This window comes from Rhinoderma darwinii, unplaced genomic scaffold, assembly GCF_050947455.1.
Source record: "Rhinoderma darwinii isolate aRhiDar2 unplaced genomic scaffold, aRhiDar2.hap1 Scaffold_69, whole genome shotgun sequence".
Lineage (NCBI taxonomy): Eukaryota > Metazoa > Chordata > Amphibia > Anura > Rhinodermatidae > Rhinoderma > Rhinoderma darwinii.
The window spans coordinates 1402501-1428842 of record NW_027464249.1 but is presented as its reverse complement, the minus strand read 5'-3'; positions in this window follow the sequence as shown (position 1 = coordinate 1428842).

The following is a 26342-nucleotide window of genomic DNA, read 5'->3' as shown; positions in this document are numbered from 1 at the left end:
CCATATATGTATTTGGTATAATAATATTGCCAAAGGACCTTTTGAAAGTAACTATTGATGATGTAATGTACAATAGACCTTTCAAGACAAGATTGATATTACCAAATGGATATATAACATGATGTATATGTTATACAATTATATAATTGAATTTCAAAATGGAAAAACCGCTGGACTGTATTCACACTTGCGGTTTCCAACCATATATGTAATATATATCAAAATATTGCCCAAGGACCTATTCGAGGTTACTGTTAATGATATAAACAAGGAAGATATTTTTTTCAACGTATGTAATATGTTTTGGCTCTCAACAATAAAAATGGCCTCACTAATTGAATAAATGTGATTATGAGCACGTTTTTTTCACTCTCATCGAGTAGATGGATAGTTCCAATTCAAAGCTGATCGCAATAGGAAGTCTCTTCCCAGACCCACGAGTCTGTATGTAGCTCTCAGGCAATTGAGTGTTCGAAGAAAAAAACTTTTAAATATTATAAGCTTTTCAATGGATTTTTACCTTCACCTCCGACATCCAATAAGTGCCAGAAAGACCATGCAAGGAGATAATTTACTCCGATGTAGAAAGTATAGTAGATCTCCTCAGGAGGAAAATTCGCCTGTATGGTCACACAATTGATTTAAAAAAAAACAGCCACGACTTCACAATTACTTCTCTTGGCGCCTTCCTCTATAGATCCATGCTGGTAACAACCGTTGTACTCACTGGGATAAGAGCCCAGAAATGCAGGATCATGCGCTGAAATTTCAGACGAAAAGAAGGCACTCCAAGAGGAACAGACCAAGCCGGGCAGAATCGCACGCCGGCAGCCGAATAGGTAATGATTCCAACGTATGTTCCTTTCCACAGAAGGTCTTCAAAACTGGACAGGTATTCTCTGGGCAGGGTTAGGACGTCACTACCCGCCCCATTGATTCACACAGCTGACGCGTTTCATCCCTGAACGGGATTTCTTCAGAGCAGTTTGACAATTACTGCCAATCACACTATATTTATATAGTGTCCCAACTTCATTCATTGGTTCCATAATCAAAAACATAATGTTTCACATAAAGATCTTGTGGATATTATATATTTAACTCTTGCATGAAATGCCGCCATGATATATATCTCTCAATTTGAATAGCGGACAAAAGTATTTATATATTCAAACAAGCAATTAGAATATCCAAAAAATCAAAATACATAGAAAATATTAAATATTTATCCGGAAGAGGGTAATCAGTGATATGTCTCTACTTGGTCAAAAATGAGATCAATCGTTAAATTTAAATACCATTACTGCCTAGATTTTATTAATAAAATTAAATTGAATCTTCCGCTAATACGGTTAACCATTACTGTACAAACTTTACGATGGATTCATGGAGGAAAATATTTTTTCTTCTTCAATAGGAGATCCCCCATTGTAACGAAAGATGAAACCTGTTCAGTTCTTTCAGCACATGTATGTATATGAACTATATTAAACAATACAAGAAAGTATATGAGATACAGATGATACCTTAGGGGAGGCAGGGACGGAGAACTATCACCAATTGAGGCATCAGTACCCGGGTCCCCACCGCCCCCAAAGCAGAATCAATCCCAATACAATAAATCTAAGTGTGTAAATTTAACTATTGAATTACATCACATTGACTATATGCATATAAAGAACTATGATGACTAACAGGAGCCATCCCACCCATTTGAGATTTTTTTTATATATATGTCCAATAGATTGATCATTTTATATTGGGAATAATGTTACCCACAATCATACCAATAAAGGAAGATTATAATTAAATAAAAGATATATAAGTTATCCAAATAAAGAGGCAATTTAGGATTGTACTTTCAGATTTCAATAACAGGACCAGAGGTTTTTTATATTAAATTCAAAAAATTTTTTTACAAACAATTATCCTAGATCATCCTCCAAAGGTAACATAGAGAAGGTTCCTTTCTTTTGATCCAACGTTTTTTTATATCAGAGATAATATATATATAGAACCAACTGACTCTAAAGTACTAAAAATTGAGGAAGATACGGAGCAATCTTTCAGACCCCAACCGTTTAAAGGAACATGTTAAATTTAATTTCATTATTCAATCCCCAAGGATTCAAAGTTTTTAATGTATAAATCCACATAGTTTCCTTCTGAAGGAGTATTCGATTGAGATCACCTCCCCTTCTATCTTGAGATAATTGATAAATCCCCATAAATTTTAAGCCATTCGGAGATTGAGCATGGAACGTTTTAAAATGTGCAGCTAGAGGGTTAGCCATTTCACCCTTGTTGATATCTCTAATATGTTCACTGATGCGAACATGTAGTTCACGTTTCGTTTTCCCAATATATTGTTTCCCACATGGGCAAGTAATTGAGTAAACGACCATGGTTGAGCGACAATTAATAAAGTTATAAACTTTAAATTCCCTTTTATGTTCACTATCCAGAAACTTGTCTGATTTTAAGACATACTTACAGCATTTACAAGAACCACACATGAACATTCCTTTGGGACGTTTCTGTAACCATTTCTCATTATTTGGGGTCCTTCTCTTAAACTCAGAACTCACCAGCAAATTCCTCAAAGTAGGGGCCTTTCTTGGAACCATACTCGGTATATTACCTACTATTGAATTAATTCTTTTATCCAAAGTCAAATGTGGCCAGTTTTTAATCATCAGATTCCGAAGTATGTTCCAATGGGACCCATATCTTGAAATGAATCTAACTCTATCATCACTATTATCCTTTTTGACTCTTTTAAGAATTTCCTCTCTATTATGCATAGATGCCCTATTGTATCCTCTCTTGATCATTTTCTTGGAATAACCCCTATCTTCAAAGCGAGATGATAAATCTTGTGCTTCGCTTTTGAAGTCCCTGAAATCGGTACAATTACGGCGAATTCGAAGGAATTCACTAATCGGAATCCCCTTAATTTGAGATGGAAAATGATGGCTGGTTGCTGCCAAAAGGGTATTACCAGATGTTGGTTTCCGATATGTGGTCGTTTTTAATTTATTTCCTTCCCTATGGATATTAAGATCTAAAAAACTAATATGAGCTATTCAAATTGAGAGATATATATCATGGCGGCATTTCATGCAAGAGTTAAATATATAATATCCACAAGATCTTTATGTGAAACATTATGTTTTTGATTATGGAACCAATGAATGAAGTTGGGACACTATATAAATATAGTGTGATTGGCAGTAATTGTCAAACTGCTCTGAAGAAATCCCGTTCAGGGATGAAACGCGTCAGCTGTGTGAATCAATGGGGCGGGTAGTGACGTCCTAACCCTGCCCAGAGAATACCTGTCCAGTTTTGAAGACCTTCTGTGGAAAGGAACATACGTTGGAATCATTACCTATTCGGCTGCCGGCGTGCGATTCTGCCCGGCTTGGTCTGTTCCTCTTGGAGTGCCTTCTTTTCGTCTGAAATTTCAGCGCATGATCCTGCATTTCTGGGCTCTTATCCCAGTGAGTACAACGGTTGTTACCAGCATGGATCTATAGAGGAAGGCGCCAAGAGAAGTAATTGTGAAGTCGTGGCTGTTTTTTTTTAAATCAATTGTGTGACCATACAGGCGAATTTTCCTCCTGAGGAGATCTACTATACTTTCTACATCGGAGTAAATTATCTCCTTGCATGGTCTTTCTGGCACTTATTGGATGTCGGAGGTGAAGGTAAAAATCCATTGAAAAGCTTATAATATTTAAAAGTTTTTTTCTTCGAACACTCAATTGCCTGAGAGCTACATACAGACTCGTGGGTCTGGGAAGAGACTTCCTATTGCGATCAGCTTTGAATTGGAACTATCCATCTACTCGATGAGAGTGAAAAAAACGTGCTCATAATCACATTTATTCAATTAGTGAGGCCATTTTTATTGTTGAGAGCCAAAACATATTACATACGTTGAAAAAAATATCTTCCTTGTTTATATCATTAACAGTAACCTCGAATAGGTCCTTGGGCAATATTTTGATATATATTACATATATGGTTGGAAACCGCAAGTGTGAATACAGTCCAGCGGTTTTTCCATTTTGAAATTCAATTATATAATTGTATAACATATACATCATGTTATATATCCATTTGGTAATATCAATCTTGTCTTGAAAGGTCTATTGTACATTACATCATCAATAGTTACTTTCAAAAGGTCCTTTGGCAATATTATTATACCAAATACATATATGGTTGGAAACCGCAAATGTGAATACAGTCTAGCGGTTTTTCAAGAAATCCTTTTGTAAATGTGTGTTACTCATATACATCATACTTTATATCTTTCTTGTAATATTACCTATACTCTGAAGGCTTATTACATGTTATATGATTAACCATTGTCTTAAACAGGCTTCTTGGTAATATTTTGATACACATTGAATATATATTTGGAAACCGCAGGTGTGAACATATTATGGCGGTTTTCCTATTGGAAACTTTTTTGTAAAATCGTTTACCACACATACATTATGCCACACAATTATTAGGTAATATCACTTGTGTTTTGAAGAATACTCGTATGTTCTTTCCCTGGCCAGGAGATTTCTCTTTTTAAATTGTCTTTTGTATGTATAAATTTACTCTTTCCGGTATTATCTGGATTCAAGAAATAAAATAATTATTCAATTTTATTGAGCCCAAGAGTGCCTATTTATATTTCTGAAATCCCTTTTTTCTTTTTTCTTTTCTATTTTCTTCCATACATAGATGTAAAAGCATTAAAGCAACAAGCAATGGGTTTGACAAGCCCTCCAAAAATTGACCCTTTTTATTAGCAGATGCCTGCCGGGGTTCTTCCATACATGGATGTAAAAGCAACAAGCAATGGCTTTTCACAAGCCCTCCAAAAATTGACCCTTTTTATTGGCAGATGCCTGCCGGGGTTCTTCCATACATAGATGTAAAAGCATTAAAGCAACAAGCAATGGGTTTGACAAGCCCTCCAAAAATTGACCCTTTTTATTAGCAGATGCCTGCCGGGGTTCTTCCATACATGGATGTAAAAGCAACAAGCAATGGCTTTTCACAAGCCCTCCAAAAATTGACCCTTTTTATTGGCAGATGCCTGCCGGGTTTCTTCCATACATGGATGTAAAAGCATTAAAGCAACAAGCAATGGCTTTTGACAAGCCCTCCAAAAATTGACCCTTTTTATTGGCAGATGCCTGCCGGGGTTCTTCCATACATGGATGTAAAAGCAACAAGCAATGGCTTTTCACAAGCCCTCCAAAAATTGACCCTTTTTATTGGCAGATGCCTGCCGGGGTTCTTCCATACATGGATGTAAAAGCAACAAGCAATGGCTTTTGACAAGCCCTCCAAAAATTGACCCTTTTTATTGGCAGATGCCTGCCGGGGTTCTTCCATACATGGATGTAAAAGCAACAAGCAATGGCTTTTCACAAGCCCTCCAAAAATTGACCCTTTTTATTGGCAGATGCCTGCCGGGGTTCTTCCATACATGGATGTAAAAGCATTAAAGCAACAAGCAATGGCTTTTCACAAGCCCTCCAAAAATTGACCCTTTTTATTGGCAGATGCCTGCCGGGGTTCTTCCATACATGGATGTAAAAGCAACAAGCAATGGCTTTTGACAAGCCCTCCAAAAATTGACCCTTTTTATTGGCAGATGCCTGCCGGGGTTCTTCCATACATAGATGTAAAAGCAACAAGCAATGGCTTTTGACAAGCCCTCCAAAAATTGACCCTTTTTATTGGCAGATGCCTGCCGGGGTTCTTCCATACATGGATGTAAAAGCAACAAGCAATGGCTTTTGACAAGCCCTCCAAAAATTGACCCTTTTTATTGGCAGATGCCTGCCGGGGTTCTTCCATACATGGATGTAAAAGCAACAAGCAATGGCTTTTCACAAGCCCTCCAAAAATTGACCCTTTTTATTGGCAGATGCCTGCCGGGGTTCTTCCATACATGGATGTAAAAGCATTAAAGCAACAAGCAATGGCTTTTCACAAGCCCTCCAAAAATTGACCCTTTTTATTGGCAGATGCCTGCCGGGGTTCTTCCATACATGGATGTAAAAGCATTAAAGCAACAAGCAATGGCTTTTCACAAGCCCTCCAAAAATTGACCCTTTTTATTGGCAGATGCCTGCCGGGGTTCTTCCATACATGGATGTAAAAGCAACAAGCAATGGCTTTTCACAAGCCCTCCAAAAATTGACCCTTTTTATTGGCAAGGGTGAGTAGTAGCAGCACATTAAAAGACACTGGACGACAGTCACAGGACAAAGCCCTGTGGTGGGGCAGGCCTGCTTGTAGCAGACGGGCGGCAGTGGAGGTTTATTGGTGGTAGTAGTCGAGGTAGCCAACACAGACAGCAAGGGTGCAAGCAGTAGTAGCAGTAGTAGCAGCACATTAAAAAAAGAGACTGGACAGTCAGAGGAGGACAAAGCCCTGTGGTGGGGCAGGCCTCAGGCCTGCTTGTAGCAGACGGGCGGCAGTGGAGGTGTATTGGTGGTAGTAGAGGTAGCCAACACAGACAGCAAGGGTGGTAGTAGTAGTAGTAGTAGTAGCACATTAAAAAAAGAGACTGGACAGTCAGAGGAGGGCAAAGCCCTGTGGTGGGGCAGGCCTCAGGCCTGCTTGTAGCAGACGGGCGGCAGTGGAGGTGTATTGGTGGTAGTAGCCGAGGTAGCCAACACAGACAGCAAGGGTGCAAGCAGTAGTAGCAGTAGTAGCAGCACATTAAAAAAAAGAGACTGGACAGTCACAGGAGGACAAAGCCCTGTGGTGGGGCAGGCCTCAGGCCTGCTTGTAGCAGACGGGCGGCAGTGGAGGTGTATTGGTGGTAGTAGAGGTAGCCAACACAGACAGCAAGGGTGGTAGTAGTAGTAGTAGTAGTAGCACATTAAAAAAAGAGACTGGACAGTCAGAGGAGGACAAAGCCCTGTGGTGGGGCAGGCCTCAGGCCTGCTTGTAGCAGACGGGCGGCAGTGGAGGTGTATTGGTGGTAGTAGAGGTAGCCAACACAGACAGCAAGGGTGGTAGTAGTAGTAGTAGTAGTAGCACATTAAAAAAAGAGACTGGACAGTCAGAGGAGGACAAAGCCCTGTGGTGGGGCAGGCCTCAGGCCTGCTTGTAGCAGACGGGCGGCAGTGGAGGTGTATTGGTGGTAGTAGCCGAGGTAGCCAACACAGACAGCAAGGGTGGTAGTAGTAGTAGTAGTAGTAGCACATTAAAAAAAGAGACTGGACAGTCAGAGGAGGACAAAGCCCTGTGGTGGGGCAGGCCTCAGGCCTGCTTGTAGCAGACGGGCGGCAGTGGAGGTGTATTGGTGGTAGTAGAGGTAGCCAACACAGACAGCAAGGGTGGTAGTAGTAGTAGTAGTAGTAGCACATTAAAAAAAGAGACTGGACAGTCAGAGGAGGGCAAAGCCCTGTGGTGGGGCAGGCCTCAGGCCTGCTTGTAGCAGACGGGCGGCAGTGGAGGTGTATTGGTGGTAGTAGCCGAGGTAGCCAACACAGACAGCAAGGGTGGTAGTAGTAGTAGTAGCACATTAAAAAAAGAGACTGGACAGTCAGAGGAGGACAAAGCCCTGTGGTGGGGCAGGCCTCAGGCCTGCTTGTAGCAGACGGGCGGCAGTGGAGGTGTATTGGTGGTAGTAGCCGAGGTAGCCAACACAGACAGCAAGGGTGGTAGTAGTAGTAGTAGTAGTAGCACATTAAAAAAAGAGACTGGACAGTCAGAGGAGGACAAAGCCCTGTGGTGGGGCAGGCCTCAGGCCTGCTTGTAGCAGACGGGCGGCAGTGGAGGTGTATTGGTGGTAGTAGAGGTAGCCAACACAGACAGCAAGGGTGGTAGTAGTAGTAGTAGTAGTAGCACATTAAAAAAAGAGACTGGACAGTCAGAGGAGGGCAAAGCCCTGTGGTGGGGCAGGCCTCAGGCCTGCTTGTAGCAGACGGGCGGCAGTGGAGGTGTATTGGTGGTAGTAGCCGAGGTAGCCAACACAGACAGCAAGGGTGGTAGTAGTAGTAGTAGTAGTAGCACATTAAAAAAAGAGACTGGACAGTCAGAGGAGGACAAAGCCCTGTGGTGGGGCAGGCCTCAGGCCTGCTTGTAGCAGACGGGCGGCAGTGGAGGTGTATTGGTGGTAGTAGAGGTAGCCAACACAGACAGCAAGGGTGGTAGTAGTAGTAGTAGTAGTAGCACATTAAAAAAAGAGACTGGACAGTCAGAGGAGGACAAAGCCCTGTGGTGGGGCAGGCCTCAGGCCTGCTTGTAGCAGACGGGCGGCAGTGGAGGTGTATTGGTGGTAGTAGCCGAGGTAGCCAACACAGACAGCAAGGGTGCAAGCAGTAGTAGCAGTAGTAGCAGCACATTAAAAAAAAGAGACTGGACAGTCACAGGAGGACAAAGCCCTGTGGTGGGGCAGGCCTCAGGCCTGCTTGTAGCAGACGGGCGGCAGTGGAGGTGTATTGGTGGTAGTAGAGGTACTAGCCAACACAGACAGCAAGGGTGCAAGCAGTAGTAGCAGTAGTAGCAGCACATTAAAAAAAAGAGACTGGACAGTCACAGGAGGACAAAGCCCTGTAGTGGGGCAGGCCTCAGGCCTGCTTGTAGCAGATGGCAGTGTAGGTGTATTGGTGGTAGTAGAGGTACTAGCCAACACAGACAGCAAGGGTGCAAGCAGTAGTAGCAGTAGTAGCAGCACATTAAAAAAAGAGACTGGAGAGTCACAGGACAAAGCCCTCTGGTGGGGCAGGCCTGCTTGTAGCAGACGGCACTGGGGTGGATTGGTGGTAGAAGTAGTAGCAGCTGCAGCACCAACAGCGGCACATTAAAAAAAGAGTGGACAGGACAGAATCCCATAGTAGCAGGCGGCAGTAGCAGGCGGCAGCGGCAGCAGCAGCAGCAATGTAAGATCTAATCAGTGGCATCAGGTACAGGGGTTTTAAAATCCTCACCGATCCACGCTTGATTCATTTTCAGAAACATGAGATTTTCCAAGCTGTTGGCGGACAATCTTGTTCGCTTAGGGGTGACGAAGCCCCCTGCTGCGCTGAATACCCTCTCTGACGCTACACTGGAGGGTGGACAAGACAGTACACCCATGGCAAACTGGGCCAGTTCTTGCCAATGATCCAATCTGCTGACCCAGAAGTCCATGGGGTCTGGGATCAGCATTTCTGACGGAGAAAGGGCACAGTCCAAGTACGAGTGAACCTGGTTGTTTAGGTGCTGCACCTGGAGATGGTGAACATCCCTTTGGTGACTAGTGCTACGATGTGTGTCAGGTCGGGGTATTGGATGTAAAAATGTTGTCATCATATTTTCCAAACTGAATTGGCTGCTGCTGCTGCTGCTGCTGCCGCTGCTGCCACGGCTGCCGCCTATTGCAGAGGTAGCTCTGCCAGAGGCGGTGGAACGATGAGACAGTGGGGAGCGGAGAGTGGCCCCCCGGTCAGACATGCTTGCAGCGGGTGTCTGCCGTTTGAAAGCCATGACAAGCTGGCTGCATAGCTTCTCTCTATAATAAGCCAATTTTGCCTCCCTCTCGGAAGGCGCAAAAAACTCCCCCATTCTGGCTTTATACCGAGGGTCTAAAAGTGTGGCTATCCAGTAGTCATCTCTTTGCTTCATGCTAACAATACGACAGTCAGCGCGCAAGTAACGAAGCATACAGCTCGCCATCCTGGCCAGCGTTTCAGAGGGCCCGGTTGGTTCCATCTCCGCCCCATACTGCCATGGTTGTCCATCATCAAGGTCGTCGTCAGACTCGTCATCACCACCATCACTGTCATGTTGTGCGGCTGCCTCGTCCCCTATCCCTTCCTGTGATTCCATCTCCAAATCCAGCTCCTCTTCAGGTCCTGTTTCCTCATCCTCCTCCTCCTCCTCAACATCCATAGCCAGATGTGATCCTTCCTCCATCCTTTGCTGAATCATCGCTGTGAGCGTTTGCTCCATAATGAATATCAGCGGCATAACATCGTTCATTCCGCTAGCGTCACGGCTCACAAATCGTGTGGCCTCTTCAAAGGGCCTCAAAATGCGACATGCGTCTCTAACCAGCTGCCAGTGCCTGAGCTCGAAATTACACTGGCTCCAAACGCTGCCCGTCTGCTGCATCAGGAAATCATTCACGGCTTTCCGCTGTTCGTACAGACGGTCCAACATGTGCAGGGTGGAATTCCATCGTGTTGGAACGTCGCAAATCAGGCTGTGTTCTGGGAGATTGTTTTGACGCTGCAAGTCCAGGAGGGCGTGCTTAAATGCATACGAACGTCTAAAGCGAACGCAAACCCTCCTGGACATGGCCAGCACACCCTTCAAACCAACATATGACTTTAAGAAGCGTGTTATGACCAGATTGATCACATGTGCCATGCAAGGAGCGTGTGTCAGGTGACCTAGACGCAGTGCAGCCACAACGTTCTTGCCGTTATCAGAGACAACATTGCCCAGTGTGAGTTTCAGAGGAGACAGCCAGCGTGCGATTTCCTCCTTGATGCACAGCAGCAGCTCCTGCCCTGTGTGGCTTTTCTCGCCCAGGCTCAGCAGGTGTAAGACAGCGTTGTGGCGCTTCACCTTGCACCTATGAAAAGAGGAGGGAGGAGGAGTGGAAGATACGCTGTGTCCTGTCGGGGACGGGAAGACCTCCAAGGAGGAAGGCAAGGAGGAGGAGGAGGAGTAGGAGGAGAAGGATGGTAGGCGCCTGGTGTCCGGAGTTGAACTAGAAACATACAAGCGTGGAGGTGGTAATGCCTGGCATTGCTGCGGTGGTGCATCGGACTGCAAAATATTGACCCAGTGGGCCGTGAAAGACATGTACTGTCCCTGCCCATAGTTGCTGCTCCACGTGTCGACGGTGGCATGTACCCTGCTGCACACGGATAATTGCAAGGACTTGGACACCTTTTCCTCCACATGCTTGTGCAAGGCAGGGACAGCTGTTTTGGAGAAGTAATGTCGGCTAGGTATTCGCCACCTAGGCTGAGCGCACGCCATCAATTGCTTGAAGCCGGCGGAGTCGACCAGGTGGTACGGCAGCGACTGCACCACCAACAACTTTGCCAGGTGTGAATTAAGCCGCACGACAAGTGGATGACTGGGTATATATTGTTGCTTATTGGACAACGATTCCGTAATGGATAACTGACGGGACATAGGAGGAGCACTAGATGACAGTGATGATGATGATGACAACGACATGGTGGATAAGGCCTGGCTACTACTTAGATGACAGGGACTCGGAGCAGCAGCAGCAGCGGAAGAGGGGTCTTCATTAGATGTACATGATGGTGGGGCATGTTGATTGTCCCACATGGCCTTGTGATGCCGTTCCATGTGTTTACGTAGAGCAGTAGTTCCTACATTGCTGCCCTGCCCACGCCTTACTTTCTGCTTGCAGATACGGCACTGTGCCATGTTTTCCTCCTCTGGGAAGGTACAGAAAAATTGCCACACGGCAGAGTACCGTAAAGAGGTAGTACCACGTCCACCACCACCACCACCACGACAACCACCCGAGCTTGTCCCTTGTCTGGCAGGCTTTTTTCGGGAACCTACACCAGCATCTGTGTCGCCGTCACCGGCTCCTGAGCTGACCCTACCGCTGCAACGTTTTGCAGATTGACTTCTGCCCCTACCTCGGCTTGGCTGTTTATCACATCCAGTGCCGCCACTACTACCCTCCTCCTCTGACGCCGTCATCACCTCGTCACCTGGTTCCCACGTCCTGTCTAAAACAACATCATCATCATAGCCTTCCTCATCATCCCCGCCACTTCTGTCACTGTGTTGTGAATGTGATGTGACATCATGGCGGGCTCCATGCCCCCCCTCATTACTGCGTCTGCCACCACGGCTACCACCACCAACACCCCCACTACCGCAGCTATGCGTCTCGGTCACCGCTTCCACCTCCACCACCGCCGCAACACACTCCGTTGGCTGACTCGCGGAAAACAAATCATCATCATCACTATGTTGTTCAGTATCTTCCTTCGCACCCGAGGAGATGTCTCTTAGGACTCTCAGGAAAGATGGCTTCCCGCTAGGAAGGGGGAGCGAAGACATAGATGATGGAATGGAAACGCTAGAAATACCTATATTACTACTGTCACCGTGTCAAGGAACTGTAGAGGATCTGGAATCCAACGAAACCTGGCTTGAAGCCAGATCGTCAGAGTCTTCCTGCTGAGATGACCGCGAGCCAGCCAACCAGTCCACAATGGCCGTATTGTCTAAAGTAACCCGCCCACCGGAGGAGATGGACAAGTCTGGCTTGCTGATACTACTACTAGCAGGCACATGGCAGCTGCTACTAGTGGAACTGGGCACATGTCTTGTGCCACAAATGCTGCTACTGGGTCTGGCACCAACAGATCCAACATTTGGACTGGAAGAGGAGACGGCATGGGTGTTTCTTCCTCTACCCCGTCCTTTCACAACCTTTTTTTTCCCAGACATTTCAGAGCCCCTTTTAAAAGCGTATTCACACACGGACAGTGGCTTGGCAAATGGCAATGAATGAGAATTTCAATCAGCCTCGCTGCAGTGCACTCAGGGAATGCTGGGCCTTCTAGTACTACTACTACCACTACTACAAAGGCTGCCTGTATTGCAAGTTGGATGCAATGGGGATGAGCCCCTTCTAAAAGCGTATTGACACACGGACACTGGCTTGGCAAATGGCAATGAATGAGAATTTCAATCAGCCTCGCTGCAGTGCACTCAGGGAATGCTGGGCGTTGTAGTACTTCTAGGCTGCCTGTATGGCAAGTTGGATTGTTATTCCAGGGATGAGCCCCTTTTAAAAGCGTATTGACACACGGACACTGGCTTGGCAAATGGCAATGAATGAGAATTTCAATCAGCCTCGCTGCAGTGCACTCAGGGAATGCTGGGCCTTGTAGTACTACTAGGCTGCCTGTATGGCAAGTTGGATTGTTATTCCAGGGATGAGCCCCTTTTAAAAGCGTATTCACACACGGACACTGGCTTGGCAAATGGCAATGAATGAGAATTTCAATCAGCCTCGCTGCAGTGCACTCAGGGAATGCTGGGCGTTGTAGTACTTCTAGGCTGCCTGTATGGCAAGTTGGATTGTTATTCCAGGGATGAGCCCCTTTTAAAAGCGTATTGACACACGGACACTGGCTTGGCAAATGGCAATGAATGAGAATTTCAATCAGCCTCGCTGCAGTGCACTCAGGGAATGCTGGGCCTTGTAGTACTACTAGGCTGCCTGTATGGCAAGTTGGATTGTTATTCCAGGGATGAGCCCCTTTTAAAAGCGTATTGACACACGGACACTGGCTTGGCAAATGGCAATGAATGAGAATTTCAATCAGCCTCGCTGCAGTGCACTCAGGGAATGCTGGGCCTTGTAGTACTACTAGGCTGCCTGTATGGCAAGTTGGATTGTTATTCCAGGGATGAGCCCCTTTTAAAAGCGTATTCACACACGGACACTGGCTTGGCAAATGGCAATGAATGAGAATTTCAATCAGCCTCGCTGCAGTGCACTCAGGGAATGCTGGGCGTTGTAGTACTTCTAGGCTGCCTGTATGGCAAGTTGGATTGTTATTCCAGGGATGAGCCCCTTTTAAAAGCGTATTGACACACGGACACTGGCTTGGCAAATGGCAATGAATGAGAATTTCAATCAGCCTCGCTGCAGTGCACTCAGGGAATGCTGGGCCTTGTAGTACTACTAGGCTGCCTGTAGGGCAAGTTGGATTGTTATTCCAGGGATGAGCCCCTTTTAAAAGCGTATTGACACACGGACACTGGCTTGGCAAATGGCAATGAATGAGAATTTCAATCAGCCTCGCTGCAGTGCACTCAGGGAATGCTGGGCCTTGTAGTACTACTAGGCTGCCTGTATGGCAAGTTGGATTGTTATTCCAGGGATGAGCCCCTTTTAAAAGCGTATTGACACACGGACACTGGCTTGGCAAATGGCAATGAATGAGAATTTCAATCAGCCTCGCTGCAGTGCACTCAGGGAATGCTGGGCCTTGTAGTACTACTAGGCTGCCTGTATGGCAAGTTGGATTGTTATTCCAGGGATGAGCCCCTTTTAAAAGCGTATTGACACACGGACACTGGCTTGGCAAATGGCAATGAATGAGAATTTCAATCAGCCTCGCTGCAGTGCACTCAGGGAATGCTGGGCGTTGTAGTACTTCTAGGCTGCCTGTATGGCAAGTTGGATTGTTATTCCAGGGATGAGCCCCTTTTAAAAGCGTATTGACACACGGACACTGGCTTGGCAAATGGCAATGAATGAGAATTTCAATCAGCCTCGCTGCAGTGCACTCAGGGAATGCTGGGCCTTGTAGTACTTCTAGGCTGCCTGTATGGCAAGTTGGATTGTTATTCCAGGGATGAGCCCCTTTTAAAAGCGTATTGACACACGGACACTGGCTTGGCAAATGGCAATGAATGAGAATTTCAATCAGCCTCGCTGCAGTGCACTCAGGGAATGCTGGGCGTTGTAGTACTTCTAGGCTGCCTGTATGGCAAGTTGGATTGTTATTCCAGGGATGAGCCCCTTTTAAAAGCGTATTGACACACGGACACTGGCTTGGCAAATGGCAATGAATGAGAATTTCAATCAGCCTCGCTGCAGTGCACTCAGGGAATGCTGGGCCTTGTAGTACTACTAGGCTGCCTGTATGGCAAGTTGGATTGTTATTCCAGGGATGAGCCCCTTTTAAAAGCGTATTGACACACGGACACTGGCTTGGCAAATGGCAATGAATGAGAATTTCAATCAGCCTCGCTGCAGTGCACTCAGGGAATGCTGAGCGTTGTAGTACTTCTAGGCTGCCTGTATGGCAAGTTGGATTGTTATTCCAGGGATGAGCCCCTTTTAAAAGCGTATTGACACACGGACACTGGCTTGGCAAATGGCAATGAATGAGAATTTCAATCAGCCTCGCTGCAGTGCACTCAGGGAATGCTGGGCCTTGTAGTACTACTAGGCTGCCTGTATGGCAAGTTGGATTGTTATTCCAGGGATGAGCCCCTTTTAAAAGCGTATTGACACACGGACACTGGCTTGGCAAATGGCAATGAATGAGAATTTCAATCAGCCTCGCTGCAGTGCACTCAGGGAATGCTGGGCCTTGTAGTACTACTAGGCTGCCTGTATGGCAAGTTGGATTGTTATTCCAGGGATGAGCCCCTTTTAAAAGCGTATTGACACACGGACACTGGCTTGGCAAATGGCAATGAATGAGAATTTCAATCAGCCTCGCTGCAGTGCACTCAGGGAATGCTGGGCGTTGTAGTACTTCTAGGCTGCCTGTATGGCAAGTTGGATTGTTATTCCAGGGATGAGCCCCTTTTAAAAGCGTATTGACACACGGACACTGGCTTGGCAAATGGCAATGAATGAGAATTTCAATCAGCCTCGCTGCAGTGCACTCAGGGAATGCTGGGCCTTGTAGTACTACTAGGCTGCCTGTATGGCAAGTTGGATTGTTATTCCAGGGATGAGCCCCTTTTAAAAGCGTATTCACACACGGACACTGGCTTGGCAAATGGCAATGAATGAGAATTTCAATCAGCCTCGCTGCAGTGCACTCAGGGAATGCTGGGCCTTGTAGTACTACTAGGCTGCCTGTATGGCAAGTTGGATTGTTATTCCAGGGATGAGCCCCTTTTAAAAGCGTATTCACACACGGACACTGGCTTGGCAAATGGCAATGAATGAGAATTTCAATCAGCCTCGCTGCAGTGCACTCAGGGAATGCTGGGCGTTGTAGTACTTCTAGGCTGCCTGTATGGCAAGTTGGATTGTTATTCCAGGGATGAGCCCCTTTTAAAAGCGTATTGACACACGGACACTGGCTTGGCAAATGGCAATGAATGAGAATTTCAATCAGCCTCGCTGCAGTGCACTCAGGGAATGCTGGGCCTTGTAGTACTACTAGGCTGCCTGTATGGCAAGTTGGATTGTTATTCCAGGGATGAGCCCCTTTTAAAAGCGTATTGACACACGGACACTGGCTTGGCAAATGGCAATGAATGAGAATTTCAATCAGCCTCGCTGCAGTGCACTCAGGGAATGCTGGGCCTTGTAGTACTACTAGGCTGCCTGTATGGCAAGTTGGATTGTTATTCCAGGGATGAGCCCCTTTTAAAAGCGTATTCACACACGGACACTGGCTTGGCAAATGGCAATGAATGAGAATTTCAATCAGCCTCGCTGCAGTGCACTCAGGGAATGCTGGGCGTTGTAGTACTTCTAGGCTGCCTGTATGGCAAGTTGGATTGTTATTCCAGGGATGAGCCCCTTTTAAAAGCGTATTGACACACGGACACTGGCTTGGCAAATGGCAATGAATGAGAATTTCAATCAGCCTCGCTGCAGTGCACTCAGGGAATGCTGGGCCTTGTAGTACTACTAGGCTGCCTGTAGGGCAAGTTGGATTGTTATTCCAGGGATGAGCCCCTTTTAAAAGCGTATTGACACACGGACACTGGCTTGGCAAATGGCAATGAATGAGAATTTCAATCAGCCTCGCTGCAGTGCACTCAGGGAATGCTGGGCCTTGTAGTACTACTAGGCTGCCTGTATGGCAAGTTGGATTGTTATTCCAGGGATGAGCCCCTTTTAAAAGCGTATTGACACACGGACACTGGCTTGGCAAATGGCAATGAATGAGAATTTCAATCAGCCTCGCTGCAGTGCACTCAGGGAATGCTGGGCGTTGTAGTACTTCTAGGCTGCCTGTATGGCAAGTTGGATTGTTATTCCAGGGATGAGCCCCTTTTAAAAGCGTATTGACACACGGACACTGGCTTGGCAAATGGCAATGAATGAGAATTTCAATCAGCCTCGCTGCAGTGCACTCAGGGAATGCTGGGCCTTGTAGTACTTCTAGGCTGCCTGTATGGCAAGTTGGATTGTTATTCCAGGGATGAGCCCCTTTTAAAAGCGTATTGACACACGGACACTGGCTTGGCAAATGGCAATGAATGAGAATTTCAATCAGCCTCGCTGCAGTGCACTCAGGGAATGCTGGGCGTTGTAGTACTTCTAGGCTGCCTGTATGGCAAGTTGGATTGTTATTCCAGGGATGAGCCCCTTTTAAAAGCGTATTGACACACGGACACTGGCTTGGCAAATGGCAATGAATGAGAATTTCAATCAGCCTCGCTGCAGTGCACTCAGGGAATGCTGGGCCTTGTAGTACTACTAGGCTGCCTGTATGGCAAGTTGGATTGTTATTCCAGGGATGAGCCCCTTTTAAAAGCGTATTGACACACGGACACTGGCTTGGCAAATGGCAATGAATGAGAATTTCAATCAGCCTCGCTGCAGTGCACTCAGGGAATGCTGGGCGTTGTAGTACTTCTAGGCTGCCTGTATGGCAAGTTGGATTGTTATTCCAGGGATGAGCCCCTTTTAAAAGCGTATTGACACACGGACACTGGCTTGGCAAATGGCAATGAATGAGAATTTCAATCAGCCTCGCTGCAGTGCACTCAGGGAATGCTGGGCCTTGTAGTACTACTAGGCTGCCTGTATGGCAAGTTGGATTGTTATTCCAGGGATGAGCCCCTTTTAAAAGCGTATTGACACACGGACACTGGCTTGGCAAATGGCAATGAATGAGAATTTCAATCAGCCTCGCTGCAGTGCACTCAGGGAATGCTGGGCCTTGTAGTACTACTAGGCTGCCTGTATGGCAAGTTGGATTGTTATTCCAGGGATGAGCCCCTTTTAAAAGCGTATTGACACACGGACACTGGCTTGGCAAATGGCAATGAATGAGAATTTCAATCAGCCTCGCTGCAGTGCACTCAGGGAATGCTGGGCGTTGTAGTACTTCTAGGCTGCCTGTATGGCAAGTTGGATTGTTATTCCAGGGATGAGCCCCTTTTAAAAGCGTATTGACACACGGACACTGGCTTGGCAAATGGCAATGAATGAGAATTTCAATCAGCCTCGCTGCAGTGCACTCAGGGAATGCTGGGCCTTGTAGTACTACTAGGCTGCCTGTATGGCAAGTTGGATTGTTATTCCAGGGATGAGCCCCTTTTAAAAGCGTATTCACACACGGACACTGGCTTGGCAAATGGCAATGAATGAGAAATTCAATCAGCCTCGCTGCAGTGCACTCAGGGAATGCTGGGCCTTGTAGTACTACTAGGCTGCCTGTATGGCAAGTTGGATTGTTATTCCAGGGATGAGCCCCTTTTAAAAGCGTATTCACACACGGACACTGGCTTGGCAAATGGCAATGAATGAGAATTTCAATCAGCCTCGCTGCAGTGCACTCAGGGAATGCTGGGCGTTGTAGTACTTCTAGGCTGCCTGTATGGCAAGTTGGATTGTTATTCCAGGGATGAGCCCCTTTTAAAAGCGTATTGACACACGGACACTGGCTTGGCAAATGGCAATGAATGAGAATTTCAATCAGCCTCGCTGCAGTGCACTCAGGGAATGCTGGGCCTTGTAGTACTACTAGGCTGCCTGTATGGCAAGTTGGATTGTTATTCCAGGGATGAGCCCCTTTTAAAAGCGTATTGACACACGGACACTGGCTTGGCAAATGGCAATGAATGAGAATTTCAATCAGCCTCGCTGCAGTGCACTCAGGGAATGCTGGGCCTTGTAGTACTACTAGGCTGCCTGTATGGCAAGTTGGATTGTTATTCCAGGGATGAGCCCCTTTTAAAAGCGTATTCACACACGGACACTGGCTTGGCAAATGGCAATGAATGAGAATTTCAATCAGCCTCGCTGCAGTGCACTCAGGGAATGCTGGGCGTTGTAGTACTTCTAGGCTGCCTGTATGGCAAGTTGGATTGTTATTCCAGGGATGAGCCCCTTTTAAAAGCGTATTGACACACGGACACTGGCTTGGCAAATGGCAATGAATGAGAATTTCAATCAGCCTCGCTGCAGTGCACTCAGGGAATGCTGGGCCTTGTAGTACTACTAGGCTGCCTGTAGGGCAAGTTGGATTGTTATTCCAGGGATGAGCCCCTTTTAAAAGCGTATTGACACACGGACACTGGCTTGGCAAATGGCAATGAATGAGAATTTCAATCAGCCTCGCTGCAGTGCACTCAGGGAATGCTGGGCCTTGTAGTACTACTAGGCTGCCTGTATGGCAAGTTGGATTGTTATTCCAGGGATGAGCCCCTTTTAAAAGCGTATTGACACACGGACACTGGCTTGGCAAATGGCAATGAATGAGAATTTCAATCAGCCTCGCTGCAGTGCACTCAGGGAATGCTGGGCGTTGTAGTACTTCTAGGCTGCCTGTATGGCAAGTTGGATTGTTATTCCAGGGATGAGCCCCTTTTAAAAGCGTATTGACACACGGACACTGGCTTGGCAAATGGCAATGAATGAGAATTTCAATCAGCCTCGCTGCAGTGCACTCAGGGAATGCTGGGCCTTGTAGTACTTCTAGGCTGCCTGTATGGCAAGTTGGATTGTTATTCCAGGGATGAGCCCCTTTTAAAAGCGTATTGACACACGGACACTGGCTTGGCAAATGGCAATGAATGAGAATTTCAATCAGCCTCGCTGCAGTGCACTCAGGGAATGCTGGGCGTTGTAGTACTTCTAGGCTGCCTGTATGGCAAGTTGGATTGTTATTCCAGGGATGAGCCCCTTTTAAAAGCGTATTGACACACGGACACTGGCTTGGCAAATGGCAATGAATGAGAATTTCAATCAGCCTCGCTGCAGTGCACTCAGGGAATGCTGGGCCTTGTAGTACTACTAGGCTGCCTGTATGGCAAGTTGGATTGTTATTCCAGGGATGAGCCCCTTTTAAAAGCGTATTGACACACGGACACTGGCTTGGCAAATGGCAATGAATGAGAATTTCAATCAGCCTCGCTGCAGTGCACTCAGGGAATGCTGGGCGTTGTAGTACTTCTAGGCTGCCTGTATGGCAAGTTGGATTGTTATTCCAGGGATGAGCCCCTTTTAAAAGCGTATTGACACACGGACACTGGCTTGGCAAATGGCAATGAATGAGAATTTCAATCAGCCTCGCTGCAGTGCACTCAGGGAATGCTGGGCCTTGTAGTACTACTAGGCTGCCTGTATGGCAAGTTGGATTGTTATTCCAGGGATGAGCCCCTTTTAAAAGCGTATTGACACACGGACACTGGCTTGGCAAATGGCAATGAATGAGAATTTCAATCAGCCTCGCTGCAGTGCACTCAGGGAATGCTGGGCCTTGTAGTACTACTAGGCTGCCTGTATGGCAAGTTGGATTGTTATTCCAGGGATGAGCCCCTTTTAAAAGCGTATTGACACACGGACACTGGCTTGGCAAATGGCAATGAATGAGAATTTCAATCAGCCTCGCTGCAGTGCACTCAGGGAATGCTGGGCGTTGTAGTACTTCTAGGCTGCCTGTATGGCAAGTTGGATTGTTATTCCAGGGATGAGCCCCTTTTAAAAGCGTATTGACACACGGACACTGGCTTGGCAAATGGCAATGAATGAGAATTTCAATCAGCCTCGCTGCAGTGCACTCAGGGAATGCTGGGCCTTGTAGTACTACTAGGCTGCCTGTATGGCAAGTTGGATTGTTATTCCAGGGATGAGCCCCTTTTAAAAGCGTATTCACACACGGACACTGGCTTGGCAAATGGCAATGAATGAGAATTTCAATCAGCCTCGCTGCAGTGCACTCAGGGAATGCTGGGCCTTATAGTACTACTACCACTACTACAAAGGCTGCCTGTATTGCAAGTTGGATGCAACGGGGATGAGCCCCTTATAAAAGCGTATTCACACACTGGCTGAGTAGTGAGTAGTGGATGAGCCCCTTCGATTTCTGAATTCCTGCCTTTTAGATTCCTAAAGCTTTCCCTTACTGCACAGAGATGCTATTCCTACAGCTCCTGTCTGTAAAATGGCCGCTGAGCTCCGTGCATAGACTTTTATTGCAGGCTTGAGCCCGCCCCTATGCTGCCTCCCGATTGGCTGGGAGAGCCGTTTGCAAGGCATTATGGGGTAGCCTGATGTCAGGTGATCTTCTGTAATCCTCCATTTTAGATGTAACATGTGGCAGGCTCCAAAATGTATCCGGGTTCGGTCAAAACGGGTTCGACCGAACCCGGTAAAGTTCGGATTCGCTGCGAACCGAACTTTTCCTGAAGTTCGGACCGAAACCGGGTTCGGTTGTCCCGGTTCGCTCATCTCTAGTCTTGAAACTTGGGTTATCTGTGACGTAGTTGGCTAGTACTCCTGCAAACAGGCCTGCCATCAGGGTAGTACCGCTGGTACTACTGTCAGGGGCCTGGCCACAAAAGTAAAATAAAGTGGGCAGCCGCCGCTCATCAAGGTTATGATTAGCGTTAATTGGTTTGTAGAAAGGAATGGGATCCATGCAGGGGCCAGCTCCTCAACTTGGTGAGTGACTGTTTTAAAGCAGTAGATTCAGTTTAATAATTTTTTTCATGTTGCCCCTCTGCTCCCACCTTCCCACCTGTCTCTCTCCCCTTCCCCTCCCCAGACCCCAGTCAAGCGTCATATTCACTCTGGCCCAACTCCCGCCTCGGCTACTTTCCGTTCTCTTAGCCTACTCCTCCGCCTACATCCTGGTATAATAGCTAAAGAAAATTACCCTATGAGGTTTAGAGTCAGTTAGTTATATGTCAACATTTTGATCCTTGGTTTGCACACCATGACAGTCGGTAGTCATGTAGACTGGACACTTCCATGATTTGAATACGCTGTGACGTGGTACATTAGGTCACGGGAACGTGGTGTAAAGGATCTGCCAGACACAGCTTCTGTGTCGACGCCCGTGGTTAATCAGTCTGCACCTGCTCCTAGGTCTGATAGAGTGACTCGATCTGCTACCACTCAGGCTGGTAGGCTCAGGAGTGGAAGAACCTATTACAGCCTGGCCAGACGGTTCTAGGTCCCGGCCTCGGTCTATTTATACCTTCATTTCCTGCTTGTCTTTGCCTGTGATTCTTTCCTGTTTTCTGGCTCTGCTGCTCCTGCTATTATTATTGACCTTGCTTCATTTTGACCCTGGCTTTACTGACTACGCTCCTGCTCTGTGTTTGGTACCTGGTACACTCCTGTTTTGACTCGACTCGTTCACTACGCCTGTTGTTCACTGTGTTGCCGTGGGCAACTGCCCCATTTCCCTTAGCTTCTGTGTACACTTGTCTGTTTGTCTGTCGTGCACATATTGAGCGTAGGGACCGTCGCCCAGTTGTACGCCGTCGCCTAGGACGGGCCGTGCAAGTAGGCAGGGACTGAGAGGCGGGTAGATTAGGGCTCACCTGTCTGTATCCCTACCCCGTCATTACACGTGGTATCTAGGTTACATCAACACTTTCATGACATATCTTGTGGTTCACGCTTGGGCATTGGAGATGAAGAAGACTGGAAGAAGTCATCATGGCGTTCTGGGCCGGCTGAAGAAGAAAAGAGAACGTGAACGACTCCAATCTAAGAAGATGTCACATGTGAGTCACTGAATTTCACTGCACTGTATTCACTTATATGGTCTGCAGAATGCCTGTGTAGGACTGATATATGTCACAATATGGTGGGAATACTGGTCTTTGTTTTACAACACACGTTTTTAGTACACATTTAAGAGTGTTTAAATTATTTCTATATAGTTGAAGGGTAGACCCCCAAGAATTATTTCCTTTGGTGGGTCCAAGGTACCTCAGTCAGACACTGAGTGTACAGATCCTTGCATTAAGATATTGTATTACTGTCTGTAGCCTTAGACGAGAATTTATTAACCTTGCTAAGCCTCTGACAGACATTACAGCCAAGACTAAGGACGCAGAAGCGTCCGAAACGCGTAGGCTCTGAGGACATCACCGCCCGCTTACCTTCACACCTGGACTTTATACCTCTGGACTATCTTTTAAATCAAGAACCATTAAACTTGGAATTTGCTTCCGTTTTAAACTGCACGCAGCGCTGGATCCAAATACTCTTCTTCTTCCCTCTTATCTGGCATAGAAAAATCCCAAAACTGCAGGAAAGTTTTCGGTCACTTTTCGCTGCCTTTGGCACTTTTTTGAAAAGTGTGTGGCGCTTTGCGGAAAGGGCCGACAATTTTACTATCATTTACGCCAGTAACGGGCGTAATGTAAAGCAGAAATCAACGCCAGCTCCGAGCTAGTGTACAATTTTACATTGAGTGTGCAACAAAAGGCCTAAGCCAGACCCTGTATCTCCCCCACTAATCAGACTGTTTTGTGCCACAAGACATGTGTTTTGCCCACACCCCTAAAAAAAACAAAAAAAAAGATATATATATCTGAGACAGCGTATCTATAAGGGTATATTCACACGCTGTGTTTTCAGGCGTATTTCGGAGCGTAAACGCCTTCAAATACGCCTGAAAAATCGGTAGCCCAATGCCTTCAAACATCTGCCTATTGTATTTTAAAACGGCACGTAAAAAGAAGGAGCATGTCACTTCTTGAGCCGTTTTTGGAGATGTTTTTCATTGTGTCAATGGAAAAACAGCTCCAAAAACAGCTAGAAAAAAACACCTCAAAAAACGTTTACAGCTTCAAAAACGGCTGTAAATCAAAGGCTGGGTTCTCTGAAAACAGCTCTGTAATTTTCAGCCATTTTTGACTTTGCGTGTGAACCCTAAGACTATGACACCTGATAGCTCTGCTACTTGATAGGAGACAGCGGCTCAGCAGACAGTATCACATATAATATGCTGAGATACAACGGCTTAGCAGACAGTATCACACATGCTAGCCCCAATTAAAAGGTTAATTGGGAAAAAATGTCTTATAGTGTTTTTCGATAAAGGTCACTTGAACTGGTATCATTTAAACAGTTAACCCATAAATGGCGCTGTTTACGTGGAATTTACCCTGCGGCCTAATGTACCATATAAAGTATTAAAAAAACAATGTAAAAAAACCTACATTTTGTGGGGTGAATTGAACAAAAAACCTGTAATTCCGCCATTTCTGTTTTGATTTTACAGTGTTCATCGGGCGGCATGAATTGCATGATAACTTGATTCTGCGTGTCGTTACGATTATGGCGATACCAAATTTATATTGTTTTATTTTTTACTAAATAATTTGTTTTTGTGACGCTGCATTCGAAGATGAACTGCATAGTTTTTCAATGCAACAGCACTTCATAGGGCGGGAAGGGGTTAAAACCCACTCTCTGAAGCCCCCCTTCAAGATACATTTCAACTAATCTGGTCCCCATGGCAGAAATATGTCTTTCCATCTGGCACCTCCAGCAGACTCCTTTCAGTCTAGTTTGATATCTTTTACCTCAGAGTTCCTCTTTTTCCCTTTTTTTACTTTCTTCTTTCCCTCTCCCCTTCTTCTCCTTCTCCCCCCACTTTATTTTAACTATTTCTAACAGGAGCTGTGCAGAGTTATAAAAATATGGCTGCTTTCTTCCAAAAACAGCACCACACCTATCCACAGGTTGTATCTGGTATTGCAGGTTAGCTCCATTGAAGTGAATGGTAATGAGCTGTAATACCACACACAACCTATGGACAGGTGTGGTGCTGGTTTTTGGAGAAAGCAGATAAGTTATCTCATCCTGGAGAACTCTTTGTCATGGATAGTTCTTGTGCGGAGATGCTCCCTGCATTATCCCTTTTCCTTTATGGCCGCTGATATGTTCTATTCAGCTTTATGGCCTCTGTACTAAGTTCATTTCCAGTCATTAAAGGGTTAACACTTCAGACCACTGTGGGTGACGTCACAATGTATGAGTTGTGCAGTGGTAATAAATTCCTGTAGTAATGATGATGAAGGTGCTGATGTCATAAATACAAATGTTTATGACATAAAGAAGATTCCATATTAGAAAGTTTTACTGCCACATTCAGCGCCATATTGGATGGGACTGAGGACCTTGAGCTTGACTTCCCCACCAATGCCGACCTGATGTAATTTGGAGGTTCTAGCAGGGAAACCCTTCACCCCAGACCACTTCTTCATCACATCCTCTTCATACGGGTTGTCTGTAATAGAGGGGGGTTTCCAGCAGGAGATCCCCCTCTATTAGCCAGAGCGGAGACAGGTGCTACAAGGAGGCATCTGGAGGACCTGTCTCATCGGTGGATCGCCCATTAATTTTAATGGGTGCCCAGAAAGAGAGACACCCGCCTAGCCATCCAGATCAGCCGATTTATGTGTTTTATGTCGTTCGTTCGTTCGTTCGTTCGTTCGTTCGTTCGTTCGTTCGTTCGTTCGTTGTATTGTCTTTCCTTAAAAATCTGAGAAAACGTATAAATTCTGTTACAAATTATATTTTGGCACCTTCTAAGCCCAGAGGAAGGGCAATCCTCCAGCCATGGTTTCCCTAGAGGTTTCCCCCACAGGGGGTTTTTCCTTTCCTGCGTGCTGGAGGGTGACTCTTCGTGAGTCGGAGGTTTGCCATTTTGGGTTTGGTCATATAATATAATAAAAGTTTTGACCATTTAACACCCAATTATAATGTTTTGTGTCTTTATTTTGCATTCTTTGGTTTGGTGATTGGGATTCTGGGTCTATCACATATCACAAAATCATAAGGCCGGACATCTACTTCCCACACTGACATAGAATGGAGACAACAAGCGTTGCAGCACAATTAAGTGTACACATCCTTACATTAAGATATTGTATTACGGTCTGTAGCCTTTGGGGGGAATATATTAACCTTTCTACAACAGTTTACTAGCGTAGAAAATTCACAAAATGCGCAAATGTTGAAATTTTAGGGGGCAAAAAATGGGCGGGGCTTAGCAGAAATGGCCAACAATTTTACTATAATTTACGCCAGTAACTGATGTAAATTATAGCAGAAATCTATATGTATAGTGCGGCCCAGATTTATCTCTGGGGGGCGTAACAAGGCAAAGGTCCGTGCCAGACCCATACCTCCCCCCAATCAGACTGTATGCCCCCCCAATCAGACAATAAAATAAATTGTAAAAATTTACTTTAACTGTACAGCAGGCCGAAGCACGTAGAAAGTACTGATGACAGGCCGCGTTGCAGCTAAAAGATGCGACACATTTATTAAGAGTCGTTCGCCTGTTAATAAATGTGTTGCATCTTACTCCAGCAAACTGTTTAATAGGACTGGTGTATGAAACGCCAGTATTAAAGGGAATGTGTCGCTAGTAATTTATTTTTATTTTTTTCAGTTAAACAGTTAGTATATAAGTGATTACACATTGTTTTAATTTTTTTAATTTTTTCACAATTCAGGAAATATTATAAATTAGATTCTAATTTATAACATTTCCATGTGCTGGTCACTAGAGGGAGCAAATCCCAAAATTGCAGCATTGGCATGTGGTAAAGCAACCTCATTG